The sequence below is a fragment of the Corvus moneduloides genome, chromosome 1, assembly GCF_009650955.1.
Source record: "Corvus moneduloides isolate bCorMon1 chromosome 1, bCorMon1.pri, whole genome shotgun sequence".
Taxonomy (NCBI): domain Eukaryota; kingdom Metazoa; phylum Chordata; class Aves; order Passeriformes; family Corvidae; genus Corvus; species Corvus moneduloides.
This window is the reverse complement of record NC_045476.1, coordinates 144,476,975-144,490,673: the sequence shown is the minus strand read 5'-3', so window position 1 is coordinate 144,490,673 and position 13,699 is coordinate 144,476,975. Positions and strand designations below refer to the sequence as shown.

The 13,699-nt window shown below is 45.4% G+C and overlaps 1 long non-coding RNA gene across 1 annotated transcript; it reads right to left on the bottom strand.

The window, feature by feature from the left end:
- Positions 1–8,643: 8,643 nt before the first annotated feature.
- LOC116454202 lies at positions 8,644–13,618 on the bottom strand. Its single transcript, XR_004244037.1, has 2 exons — positions 13,456–13,618; positions 8,644–8,729 (listed from the first exon to the last, which is right to left on the bottom strand). It is a non-coding gene; the product is annotated as an uncharacterized LOC116454202 (long non-coding RNA).
- Between the last annotated feature and the right edge of the window lie 81 nt (positions 13,619–13,699).

The window sequence follows — 13,699 nt, the reverse complement described above, 5'->3', positions numbered from 1 at the left end:
ATAGTTTTTCTATTGGTAGTTTAGCCCAAATTGAGTTAAAATTTCTTGGTTACCTAAAGAACAAATAAAGAGAGCAGCAACCAGCCCTCTCCCAGTACTGCAGGAAGGGAAGAGCTCTTTGGCTCTCTATATCAACCTGTTGTCTCCCCAGTGCAGGACTATGCAGTGCTGCAGGGTTGTGTTCAGTCTTATCAAGGAAACATCAGTTTATGACACTCCACGGTCTCCAGTTGAAAACTGCTCCACTCCTGGAAAAAACCTCATTTAATGCTTGCTCTAAACTATCTTTTGTTGTATTATACTATCAGCAACATTTATTTGAGCCATTTAGAGTATCCCAGAACAAGACACTGTTGCTTTTTCAAGCCTCATGTTTAAAAAGAATTACCCAAATTTTAAAACAAACAAACAAACAATAACAAAACAACAAAAAATCATCCAGTAATAATAGAGGTGAGTCTCTCATCTTCTGTTGCAATAACAAGGTTAAACAATTTGAGATGTCATCACCGCTCTAAGAGGTATTCCTGCTTACGACAGCTCTGACGCAGGGAAGGGAAACTCCTTTCAGAAGAGTCAGGACATGCCCAGCAGTGGCAGTGCATAATGCTTCCTGTTATCACGGGATCTTTCATTAAATATGAGAGAAAAACAAGGTATGTTATGCTGGAAAAGCCATGTTCCTTGTACTGTAGCCACAGCCCGCGAGGTGGCAGAAGGAAGCGAGTGTCACTGCAGGCTCAGCCAGCTCAGCCTGCACTTCTCTTGATCCCTGGTGTTTTGAATTTTGAAAAGGAAGGCAAAAGAAAAAACCAATTGAAGAACAGAAGCATGCTTAACTCTCATGCACAAACTTTCCTGGAGAAGAGGATAAGCTATTAAGAGGATTGTTTATATACATTAAAGACAGAGAGAAGTGCAGAAAACAAAGTGCATGTTTTTAGCACCCTTTTAGAACTATGTATTTCAAAACGGTAAGACGAATAATAGCAATGGCTAAGAATTATTTTACGGCTCTTAGTGAAGTGATGACTGCCAAGAAGATGCCTTCAGACAGGCCTGTTGCAATATAAATTTGCAACAAAATTATCAAATCAGCTCTCTACTAAGCCCACATGTCCTGTATGTTTATTGACTTGTTTATTGACCAGGTCTATATCCAGTGCTAACTAGTTAAAAAAAACAAAACACTGAGAGCTTGTTCAGCTCTTTGGTCTAACACACTTTGAAATCCTGAAGGAATGCAATACAGTAGTTTATTCAGAAATCAGCAATTAACTTCTCAAGCTCCAAGAAATCTGTGTCCTAATGACGCTTCCTAGGGAATCCCACCACACACCTTACCCAAACAAGACTGTAGCTCTCTCCTCCATAGAGAAGACATGGTGGTAGCATTACTGAGTAGCATTCCCGATAGCCATGTACTTGGGGGATTTGCTTCCTGGTAGAGCCGTGCCTCAGGTAGGAGGGTCCTATATACATTTCTTAAGTTCCTTTGCTGGATTCCCAGCATGTCCTGCATCTGTTGGAAGTATCTGCTGAAGGAAGCTCACGCAAACACCTAGTTTCATCCTATATTGTAAAGGAGGTTTAAATCACAGCTGCAAGATACTGCTCTCCCCATCGTGATAGTTCAGCAATATGGCTTTACTATTAGTTTCTTGGGAAAAGACCACAGAAAACAGAACAATAGTCTGTTTAACTCCCTGTCATGGGTTAGCAATTAGCTAACTCCCCCAATTAGCAAGGGGAGGGAGGCCAACATGAGCTTATCACATCTCAGAGAGCAGAGAACCCCACGAGAGAACTTACGTGTGTCTGCATCCTGTGCAACCCTGTGCATGCCCCAAAGGGAAGGCTATGATAAGAGCTTATGCTGTTGCATCCAACCACAAAGCATAAAGCCTCAGAAAACCAGTTTTACTCAGCCTGTCCCCTCGCCCCTGTATGCAATGCTGCTGGGCTGAGATCATGTGTTGCATTTCCTAGATAAAAGTGAGTGAGGTCACCTTAGACTGTCTTTGTAGTAGGTCTTACTTAGACTGCCCATGGACGATGTCCTTTCCTTGCCATGTCTTCTCTGACAAAGTAGGCTTGCTGGCTGCCTGAGATCCCTGTGCTCTGGATTCCTTGGAAGCAGGTCCCACAGCACTCAGTGCTCAGTGGCTCATTCTGCAATGCCAGCCCTGCTTGCACAACCAGCAGGAAGCACTTTAGGAAGGGGTCCCCTCTGCAATGACAGTATTTCTGCTCCATGTTGCCTTAATTAACTTAATTCTCCATAAAGTTCCCTCACCAGCAGGCTGATGCCACCTCCTCAGGAACCTGCGGTGCTTCTTGCAGATCCAGCACAAGTGTGGAGCACCCATCACTGGGAAATGTTCCTGCTCTGGTGCTCTTTGTGTACCAATTTAGGTTCTTCTGCCTTAGGAAACTCTTAGTCCTTTTTAGTGGGGCCAGCTTTGTGCTTTTCTGTCACTACAAAGTTCAGTACACTTATAGCACCACTGTGTAATTAACATTGCTGTCACTTGCTGAAATTCTTCATTTTTTTTTTTATGCTGCAGTTTTGAGCTAATGCAGGTATCACCAGCAAAAGGATGACTGTAAAGTTATTTGCACCTGAGAGTTTCTTTGGATGTAGAGCCAGTGCTCTCAGTTATAATAAAACTCTTACCTTAAAAAGTTAAAAAGCAGTTGAGCAGCACAGTTAAGAAATCTGTTTTCCCATGGATTTATAGCTGGATTATCTGGTGTGCAAATACACACAAACAACCCCCCAAAAATTTGCATAGGTGGGATACAATGTCTGTTTCATGTTACTTTGTGGTGTCTGATAGCAAAACTCACAGTGCAGCTCTTAGGACCTGGGGAGGATGCTCTGTGCATGGAAGGCTGCCCCTGCTGATTAACCGCTCTCTCAGATCCTGATTGAAATCAGCCAATGGGTCCAAAATTCCTAGGCGGACAGACTGAATGGCTGTATAAGCCTCTTCTCCATGGGAAAATGCTCCAGAAGAATACATGGTCAGACCAACAGTGCATGTCACTAACTGTGCTCCAAATAAGCCAATTTACCTCAACCAGTTCTGGGTCCTGTTAACAAAATGTAACTACTAATATAGGAGACATGCCAGCAAAGCCAAAGTATCTCTGATGACACAGTGTATGTAACAGAAAGTTTAACATAGAGTCAATGGAAAGAATGTAAAGCTGGGTGAGATCTATCTAAGGCTGAAGCGGAGTGCTGGCATGGTTGGGACCCCTGTACTCAGCTGAGCCTTTCCATTTCTGTGGCAAAAGGACCCCCCTGTGCTAGTAAAGGCTCCCCCTTACAGGAGAGACTGCTGGGGACTGATTGCAGGGTGCTATACTCCTCCTGAAGAGAAATCCCTTAAAAATGCAGTCATCATCTTAATTGCTGCTTCTGTCTGTTGGCAACAGAAAAGAAATGAGAGCTCCTTCTGAGTTAGTAAGCTTGCACAGACTGGGTCAACATACTGCAGAAGCAATGGATGTTGTGCTAGAAATAAATTGGACTCTACAGCTTGAATAGATGCCAAGGAGCAAGTCTGATCTCCAAAACTGCAGCTAGCAGACCATGAAGAGAAATTGGCAGAAAAACACAGTAATCGGCTGTCAAGAACTGCAACACGTCCTGCAGATGAGGAGCTCAGGGCTGAGTACCACATTCTTATACAATGTGCAAGCTGCAAATAACAACTGCACCTCTTTGAAATTCACTTGTGCACCTTCTGGAAAGAATTAAACACAGGCAACAGCACTCAAACCAGTAGAGGTGGGCTGGATTTCTGCCAGTATTTATCATACATAGGACTTGATTTAACAGAGAGTAGAACCAGAGAGGAGGTCAAGTACACCTGTTGTCTGAGCATTTGCCATGCTCCTAATGCTAATGGACCTGTGCATGTCAGTGCCCATGAGCATTATGCAGGATTATCTTTTAGAATGCCTTGCAATCAAACCAAAGTTCAGAAATTCTTAGTCCCACCTTCCTCATAGGTTAAGAAATAATGTTATTCCTACCTGACATTATCTGTCATGATACCGATTCTGTCCTTATCCAGACTAGTGCTGGCTAGGGCTCTGCTGTGACATGAGCCATTGGATTGCTGTGAGCCCCCTTCAAAATCAGTGCCTGAAGGGCAGCACTGGAGATGTTATTGGAGAGCAGCTACCCCAAAGGGGTTGGTGTTTAACTTCTCTAGACTCTGCTATGTCTGTGGTAGAGACTTAGATAGCAGGCTGGAACATGTTTGCTAACACCAGACTTATCCGGTCTGGACTCTGCCCTTTCTTTGAAGAATGGATATTGGATACTTTTTGAGGATTACTGGTTTTGTGCTGGATATCACTGCTGCAGTCCTTCTGTCACAGCACAGTGGAACAGCTGTTCCCCCTTAGTCTAAGTAACAGGATCTTGAGACCCTTCCTAGAGGCCATCTGACACTTGGTCAGAAGTGCCATCACTAGACTGTGCCAGGGCAAGTAACCTTAATTCTCTAATCTGCTGTCTCTCCTCTCACAAGCAGCGTAAGAGCTGCAGGCACTCAGGAGCAACCAGGCTTCCTACCATGTGATCAAGTTGATTCATCATTTCTGCTCCAGTAAATCCCACCTAAAACTCTTCAGGATGTACTAAGGTTAGATGAGAGACAACATGCAAGTATGCCTGCTGGTTTAATATCTCCTTGCCATCATGCTTTGTCCTAACTGTTAAAAACCAAGTACTTTGGACTGAGAACGTTGCTGGCTGAAGTCACAGGTTTCCACAGCCACAATGCCTTTGCCCAGGGCAGGATGCTGATGCGTCGGGGTCTCTGTGTGTTGTGCAACACATCCCAGAGAAACTGCAGCCACACCTAACATCACCACTGAGATTCAAAAATGTAGCTGTCCCATCATGAGACAACTGAGAGCAGGGCATCCATCAGGATCATAAAAAAGCAGAGGTGCATAGTGAGCCTGCCATGAGCCTGCTAACTGTGTCCTTCACTGTTTTTTCAGCATTGTCATATAATTCTCCACAACAGCCCTGAAGAAGTTCACAGAGACTTGAGCGACTCTTTTCTCTTGCCTGGGCTGTTCTAAGCACAAGGGTGGTTCCTCCCATCTCCTCCTCTTTCCCAAGACAAACATTTCTGGCTTCTTTGAAGGTAGGTGTGGTAAAAAGCCACCTCCAGTGCTGAGACAGCAAAGCCATACGTTCTTTCCCATATCATCACTGTTTGCCCAAGCACCTCGCCCTCCACAGCACCTCTCCGAGCAATGAGAGCCAAAGGCTCTCGAACTGTGTAGAGCACTAAGGTAATTTTCTGACCCAGGGTGAGGTCTAATTGGTGGAGTTATGAGCTGCAGTGCCTGTGAGGAGCATTAGCAAGGCTCTGTTCTGGCAAGGGGCTGCAGGGTTAGAGTGATGAGGAAAAAGGGATTCAAGCTTCAGAACAGCTATTTCAGCCTGAATCCTTCCACTGGTGTGTTTTACATGCACAGCTGCATTTGGGTACTGATGGAGGCTTCCAAGTCAACAGTGGCGTCAGGGCATCCACAGGGACTCGTGAACATCAGGGTTTGCAGTGTTGGTTGTGGAAATTTTGCCTAGCATATGGGAAGGGACATCCAGAGAAAGATCTGGGGAAGACCCTCAGGACTTCAGGGCACCCAATAAAGCAGTCAGGACAGTAAGACCTGGACCCGGTCACTCCGGGGGGCAGGTTGTCCGCAGCACAGTCTTGAGAAGTTGAGAGAAATACAGGTGTACTGTTTATAGGCTGATGGAAACCATTAGAACAGACTGGGAGCTGACTGTATGAAATTTCAAAAATTAATTGTTAATGGAGAGCCATCCTCGCTGCCAGTCTTTTTCAGTAGTATTAGTCCCACAAGGACCTGTTCTTACAACGTACTATTCAATACTAGTTTAAGCTCTTTGGTTAATCAAACAGAAAAGAAAAAAAAAGGATCCAATCCTGATTTTAAATATCTGTGCAAAAGATTTCTCTCACCAAGGAACTCTTTTCAGTAACAGGGAAAAATATAAAGCAATATATAAAAAATAAAAGCAATAAGCCTGAAAGGTTGTTTCCAGGCTTTATTTTGCTTAAAGGTGCACATTTTAAAATAGGGAATAGGTGAAGTGTGCAAAGGCTCATGTTGTGCAGGCAGCCTTTGGTTTGGGCTTTGAACAGATGGAGTTGTTACCATGAATACTAGGACATAGGGGACAGTACCAGGAAAAGCCTGGGACAACTGGTTTGGAGAACGGTACCCTGGAGATGTGGGAGTAGGAAGGCTCAGGTGCAGGACGTTAAGGGGTGGCAGTCTCAGTTTGGGGATGGAGAGAATGCAGCTTGCAGGTATTTAAGCTGCTCCTGTCTATACAGGCCTTTGTATTCTAACCTGGTCTTCTTGGCCATGGAAGTTTTCCCACTGGGACAAACAGGCATGTCTCCAGCATCAGGCATTTCCACTTCACTTCTTTATAACTTTTTAGCCAGGTCGCAAGAGCAGAGTTTTTCAAATTAGCTTCACAGACCAGTAGTCAGATTAAAATGAGTCTTTTTTTTTTTTTTTTTTTTAATCAGGTAGTTTAAATGAGAGTTTTACATTTTTCTAGACTAGGAAATACTAATGTTCAAAGTCTGTACCTAATATTACCTCACAACCAGCTCTTGGGACTCTTCTTTAAGTGCCATTCTGTCTTGCCTGATTAGAGATGTGCACTGAGTGTTTTCACAGAAGCATTAATTCATCCTCCTTGGCTTTCTCCCACAGTTTCCAAGCAAAAGCCAGGCTAAAGGACAGAGTGAAAAAACAGCCCTCTGCCTGTGCTGCTCAGACACCAGCCATATAGCAGGAAAAGGGTTTTCCATTCCTCCATCCCATGGCAGTCTGTCCTAAGAGTAAACCTACGAGCATCTACTGAGACATGACTTCGTGTATTCACAGTAATTCAGCTGCTGAAGTTCAGGCAATTAGCACAGACATCCTGTCTTGCTGCCCCATAAGTAAAGTCTTTTACCTCTACATAGCTGCCATCTTTTGGCATTGCTGGCTCCTTCCAGGAATGTGTTTTCTGTTCTGCTCTGCATCCCATAGCACATTCCTCTGGTGCAGCAGTCTGCAATCTTTTGCATGAAGAAATGGGGTCTGGTGGCCTGGTGCAAACCAAATCATTCTCCTGATTTCTCTTGCCAGGTCCTGTTTATCCACCAGTGCTTGTTAGCTAGACCGTACTATGTTCCAAGTGCTGTCAGCAGCTGGCAGGAAACACTGGCAATCAGAGCAATCCCCACAGCTCAGTTTGCAGCAGGCTCTTTGGATTCCTGCTTTTAAGTCATGCAGTGACTCCAGAGTGAGTGTAACAGGGCATCTGAAAAGGAGAAAGTTGAAATCCAGCAGATGTTTGTCACTGGTCTCCTCCTGAAGCAGCACACTGCTGGGACTGAGCCAGCACTGCTAACCTGGAAAAACCAGCAGTGCGTGTGTGGCACTTTCGGATGTCCAAGGCTGCTTCCCTTCCATGGAGAATATCCTACAGCTGCAGAGCCCTTTCCTGTGTACTCTCTGTGCTGATTCTCTGATGTGTAATTCTGAGATGCACCTCTGCCCTTTTGCTTCCTTATCCAGCAAGATTTTACATGCTATTTGGAAAACATGAAGAGCTTCCCACCCTGCCCTTACCAGTTCTAGAATGGCAATGAAATCTGCACGTGGATGACCGAAAAACAGATAGAGAGGCTGGCTCTGGATGAGAAGTAATTGCCCCTTCCACAAGGTACAATAAGCAGTTACTGAAATATTTCTAGTACAAGGCTGGAGTATTGCAGATGGGCTGAAGAAGGAAGCAGAGATAATGAACACTGTGAGCCACCTCAACGCAGAGGCATCTCTGTGATGTGCAGCCACTCGGAAGCATAGGTTGAGGGATGCATTCCTCTCCTTGAGGGTAGAGGCCAGTTGTCAGCAATGTTGGCATGTTCGTGAGAGGTTTTAATCACAATTGCAGCAGGTTTTAACATCCACATGATACAGTGTGTGGATTTTCTTTATGCCTCATACGTGTATTTATGTTGGTGGAGAGGAGGGAAACCTTGGTATTCTGAATGAATTAAAAATGTAGAGATATATTTGTTTTCATGATAAGGCAAGGACTTGAACACGTACGAGATTCAAAAGCATGAATGGAGGGCACATGCAAAAAAAAGGAATGATTAATCAGAGTGCATTTAAAAATAGTAATTGTATGTAATGCTGAGCAAAGCTAAAATCTATTTTAAACTGTTTATACAGAACGGAAGCGTATGTTCTCAAGGTCTCCAGTTTGTCTATGTGGGTTGGTCAAAAAAGTTGTGACATGCTGAGAAAGGCATTTGTGCCTTGTTGTTTTTAGCAAAACTCACTTCCAACAAAATGGATTTAAAAGAGGAGAGACTGCAAAATACCTAAAGGTCACAAGGCAGTCTTGCCCCATTCTCTCCAGGAGGTGCATATGCCTTGAAACCTTTGAGGAACTGCATCTCCATGCTTCTGACTGCCTCCATCTGTCATTCTTCATGAACCTTTTCCTCAAGCCCTCAGATTGCTGTCTCTCAGAGAAGGTGGGCAGGTCCTTATTGCATCTTCCCTTGTACATGTTTTTGCCCTTCCAGTGGAGAGGAATGCTCACTGAAGCAGCTCTGTCCATTCTTGCTGGAAAGGGTCAGGAGCTATGGGAAGAAAAAAAAAACAAACCACCAAACCCAGAGAAAGGACAATTAGCTGTAGTCTCTGTGCCACCAAAATCTACCATTGACTTTGGGACACTTCCTTGGGTTTGTCCTAATTTAAGGTTTGGTGGCAGAAATATTTCTGCAGGCTGCCTTGTTGCACAAGAGCCTAAGCCCATGGTAGAGGTGAGGTAGAAGTGAGAGTTATATCAACTTCTGGAAAAGGTTTACAAATGTGTAGCCACATGGTACACTGCCAGCTCGCTGGGGGTGTGGAAGAAGGGGGCACTGTCCTGCTATGAAGGACAATGTCCCTCTTGTTTATGTGCTTCTGGAGTCTACTGAAGGGACCAGGATTACAGTGAGGAGCACAGGGAGGCTGGCAATGTGCTGGACATCACCAGAGGTTGTCCTTGTTCTGGAGGATGCCATCTATCAGGTGTCCCTGAAACAAAGAAGCTGTTCAGAAAGGCAGCAGGCAAACCAGGAAAAGATGCTGCATTGCTGGTAGTGGGGCTGGTTCTTTAAAGCTAACATGGAATTGGAAGGGTACCACAAGCCTGAGGTGCCCTGCCAAAAGAGCTGCATTGCTGTGCCAGCTTCTTTCCAAATGAGAACTTAGTCTTTGGCTTTCCTTCTCACTTTGTTCACTCTTCTTTTTTTCTTACCTTTGCTTTCCATTTTTAAACCTTGTGGATCAGCATACTGTGCACTGCAGAACACCTCGTTCTACAGTAGCATGCAGAAGGAGGCATACCATCACGTGCCTTAAAATATTTATTTCTGCAGTATGTATGTATTGTGACTTGGTATCACCTCAGGCCAGTGCAGTGCTAAGAATCTATTGAATCTGTGAGCCAAATATGTGGTTTAAGATCTCACTCCTTTTTTGTATTTGCCACAACAGCAATACTGTTCAAGCCCATGAGGTGCCCACACCCCAGCTCTGGAAAAGCAGCACACAGCAATTGGGGTCAACAGAGGGACAGGAGTTAATGCTGTGTCAGGGAGGCGTGAACTGGATGTATGAAAGCCGGAGCTGTGGCTGTGCAAAATGCCTTTACAGGGAAAAGAATGGTATGCTAACACATGGGGGAGGGAGGAGGTGAAAGTCCACAAGGCAGAGAAAGGGTAAATGAGCAAAACACTACCTTGTGAGGCCCCCAAGTTGGATAGGTACTGCTGCATGATGTTTTCTATCAAACAGCCCTAACTACCAGGATTCCAGCCTGGCTAGGTTCTGCCTGCACCCATGTCACCCCACCCCTGATATTCAGCAATGCTGACTCTGATCCACCATTCCATCAGCCTTGAATATTCTTTCAAAGGTTATTGGGTTCAAAGCCCATCTCTTCTGTGTTTGTGTCAACATTGGTCTGGATCCACAAAATCTAGCGAGATGATCGCTGTCACTTGCAGGCCCAGGGCATCTCCCTCCGTTTCCTTCACTTCTTTAGACATGACAAAGGGTCATGGTGGGGCACCAGATAAAACCCCTCAATAGGCAGGCACACAGTACCAGCATGTTCCTCCCTGCAAGCAAGTGGCCAAGGGCTGCCTTTGGCCACATGCCAACATTTAGCCAGCTGAGATGATGTTTGATGTGACATGGTCAATAGTGAGCACAGGAGCAAATGAACAGGAAAAATACACCACAGTAAGTGCAGCAGGGAATGGCAGTGGGAGGACCTGGCAGATGCACAGGGGCTGATTCAGAAGGGAGATGCAGCCCCACCTATGCTGTTGTGAGTAAACTTGTCCTACACCTCACAACTGCTTTCAAAATGTGTTTAGTAACTCATGTCAAAATGCCACCTGGTTCCCAGCAGGGAACTGTGGTGGGGACACCAGTCACACCACGGTGAGACAGCTCAAACTGACCTGCAACAAAATCCAAGTGTCAACAAGTAGCTGTTGAGCAGAACAGGTATTTTGACTTAATGGCAGAAATTACACCTCTTTGCGGGCACAGAAAATGATGATGGGGCTGGAATCCAAGGGGATGAGAAATAAGCATGAGAATAACAATCAATCATGACTGTTTAAAAAAAAAACAAGCAATAAACTAAGAAACAATTCTGCCTCTCAGCATTGCTCCTTCCAGTTTCCTTTGCTGCTTCCCTCCTCAATAGATTGTAATTTTGGGGTTTATTTGATCACATTGTTCACCACATTCAAGCTTGGGCTTAAACTGAAGTCTTGTTTCTCATGAATTGCCTCATCATGAGAAGATAATTTTTTTTTTTTAAATTTGGACTATTTTTAGGGGCTACATAAGAGCTGAAATACCCTATCCATATCCCCAAGGAGCTGTGTTTTCTATGCATACAATGCTGCTAAAGATTTCAGTGAACTGCAATCACGGAAACATTTTTGTTGGGCTTGGCTTGGGGTAATAAACACCTTGCATTTGGTCTACCATTAACCACCGAGAGATGTTCTTGTTTTTCACTCTCCTTTAATGCAGAGTACTTGGTAAGGGTTTGGGAGATGTTTTTAAATTAGAAAACAGCAATTAAACAAGAAGCACACAGAAAAGCGCTGCGGTATATTAGTAATTTTAAGATGCAACATTTCAGTCTAAAGCTTGCATTTATTTTACATTTTAACTTCTATTTATACTTTTGTTCATACACTCTGGCTTGTTTCACCTCATGTGGGAGCAACACAAAGGAGAGGAAGTCCACAAGCCAGATAAACTGCAATTATCACAGGTTCATTTTGTCAGAGCTATGCAAAGTATCCAGTGCACAGGCCCGCCTTGCCTCTCTAACAGCTCACCACATCTACCCCATGTCTGTCTGCTAACCTGCTCATGTGCATGGAGATATTCCCTTTGGTGAGACAAATAACTTTCATTAAGTGAATCAATTTTGAAAAATTATCTACAGTGAATGGGAAGTTTTCCTTATTATCTTCATAGTAGAAATCTCAGCTATGGGCATTTATATTCTTCTTTCACCGTGGGTTTTTTTTTCCTAGCAGTCTCTTTGGAATGATCTAAATTGCAAAGCTGTGATTTGAGCAATACAGGGATCAATGCTGTGACCAGAATCTACAGCACAAAGGGATAGAAGACAGAGCAGAGAGAGAAACAGCTGCAGTCCCTGTCATGAAAGACCTATCCCTTGTTCTCCTAAAACCAGAAAAAGGTTCCAAGACCAGCCAGAGCTCAGCATGTACTTGGGAGATCCACTTTATTTGAAATTCTTGTCCAGCCAGATGTATAGCAATGCCATAGTATGGGAACATGACCCTTGAAAAACCCTCTCCAGTTCCACATATGAGGCCAGCAGTCCTCAAAAATAGCATCAGCCAGGACAGAAGCCACTTTTTCACTCATCAATCTCCTCCCTGATGAAAGCAAAACTTCATTCTGAAAGCCACCTGCTTACAAGCACAAGACACAAAATGCCTTCCTCGCCACACCACCCCACAAGCACATATGCACTTTGAATGTTTTTTTTATAGTTGCCTCTTTCCATGAAGTTCAGAACCTACTGACAAGATCATTTTAATACAGCGTGGATTGCACTGTCCTGGTATAAGCATTCTCAGTGCTATCAGTTTAATGTGGAAAAGATAGTTTCAAACAGGAATGTTAGGAAGATTTTTATTTTTTAAGGAGAATTCTAGGAAATGAATTTTTTATCTTAGATGCTGCGACATCTAGATCAACCTGCAGTGACTTAAATGTCAGAAATCTGCTATACAGCTCCCTCATAACTGCCATCATGCTCTAGGCAAGACTCATGGTCACAGCCTAAAACCTTCACTGTACTTCTTTAGGGATTTTTTTGTTGTTGCATTTTCCTCTCACGATCAGAACATTACAATCATTCAGCCTAAGCTCTGCAAAACATCAAGCCAACATCTCATAGTTTCTCTGGTAGGCATACTATGCTTGCTGTTTTGCCCCAGACACAGAACTGTTCAAGATGCCAGGTTTTGAAGCTACAACAATTACTCAGTGAGTGGCAGAACGTCATCTCTAAGCAGAGATGCTGCCTGTTATTTCTCCTTTTCCTAACAGGTGTATAACGTGAGAAGGCACAAACATTCTGCCTTCCTTTGGCTGAATCCTATGAAGATGACCATAGAAAATAAAGAGCTTCTTTACGCTTCCTTACAGGGCCTGCCTACATCTATAATCATGCAAGCCAGCACCTTTCAAATCACATATGCAGCGGATACAGCCTGTAAACTTCCTCTGCAATCCTTGCTAAATGTGTCCAAACCAGATCTAGTGCACTTTAAACTTGAATAAAATTCTGCTTCTCATCCCAGGCCATCTCCTTCTACTTTAAACTCACTTAACCCTTCAAGCCTACACATGGGCCTTCTGTGTGAACTGCAGCCGGACCAGGATCTCATCCTCTTCGCCATCCCCGCCTGGCCTCCTCTCCAGCGCCTTCCCGACAGCCACTCCTGAGCCACTGATCTGGATCCCAGGGAGCAGGAGCAGCACTATTTTTAGGCCGCGCCTGTACGCTAAGCACAGAGGAATGTGGCTGGGAGTGGGCCCGCCGGGCAGCGGCCACGGCCCGAGGGCAGCGCTGCCGCATCCCGCGGCCGCTGCGGCCGGGGCTCGGCAGGTAAAGCGAGCCGGGGCTCCACCAGGGCTGCGCTCCCGGGAACCGGGCGGGGCAAGGCTCCCTGTCCTGGCTGATCCCGGTGCGCCCCAGGACCGGACCCCGCCCAGGGCGGAACTCCGGCGCGCCCCTACCCGCAGCCAGTGCAGCAGGGTCCCGAGGGTACCAAAGCCAGGCTTGGCAGCCCCAGCCACCCAGTCCGGCTGTTCGCGGTGGAACCGCACAGGACCCTCCGCCGCCGGGACCCGAACCCGTGCCCGCGCAAGCGCCGCGACCTCCCGGCCCCGCGGCCGGCGGGTCCCTGTGCCCCCCCCGCGCCGGCGTTATGTAACTGCCGCGCGCCGCCATTGGCCAGCGCCGTCCGGGCGCGCGGGCGCG